The sequence below is a fragment of the Gekko japonicus genome, unplaced genomic scaffold (assembly GCF_001447785.1).
Source record: "Gekko japonicus isolate JY-2015 unplaced genomic scaffold, Gekko_japonicus_V1.1 scaffold6413, whole genome shotgun sequence".
NCBI classification, from domain to species: Eukaryota; Metazoa; Chordata; class Lepidosauria; order Squamata; family Gekkonidae; genus Gekko; species Gekko japonicus.
This window is the reverse complement of record NW_015176627.1, coordinates 1-789: the sequence shown is the minus strand read 5'-3', so window position 1 is coordinate 789 and position 789 is coordinate 1.

Below are 789 nucleotides of genomic sequence, written 5' to 3'. Positions count from 1 at the left end.
CAGTGGCTCAAGTGGTTAAGACGCTGAAGTGCAGGCTGTGGAAGGTCGGTAGTTCAGCAGTTCGAGACCCGGGTGCCGCATGATGGAGTGAGCTCCCGTCTCTAGTTCCAGCTTCTGCCAACCTAGCAGTTCGAAAGCAAGAAATTGCAAGTAGATAAATAGGTACCACTTCGGTGGGAAGGTAACAGCGTTCCATGCGCCTTAGTGTTTAGTCATGCCGGCCACATGACCACGGAAACGTCTTCGGACAGCGCTGGCTCTTTGGCTTTGAAACGGAGGACTGGCTTTCAAGCAAGGGAACCTTTACCTTTTACTAATAAATTAATGGCTAAGGCAAAACTTGAATCGGGGACTTTGCAGCAAGACTAGCAGCATAACTGTGCTTTCTATGAAGCTAGAATGTCACTAATTGGGGGTACAACTTAGATTTAAAAGATGGAAGTATCTGGGATTGCAGATTTTACTGCTTCTGAAGTACATCTTTTCAGAGGAGAAACACCTCAACGGTTTTCAAATGATATGCCCTGTCAGACGAAAAAGTTGATAATCTTACATGCACATCCCCTGACATAAGAATGGTTACAATGTATGCATAACTGTCACCATGTCTGTCACCAGTTCTATCTCATGGTACCAACAGATCTCAGAGAGAGGCTGTGGAAACTGAACAGATGCCTGAAGGCAGTTTTGGAATGGATGAAGGCTAACACATCAGTACTTAATCTTTTTTTTATTATTTAAAGATTTTTATTGTCTAACCTTTTTAGACAAAAGGTTAACAGTAAAATC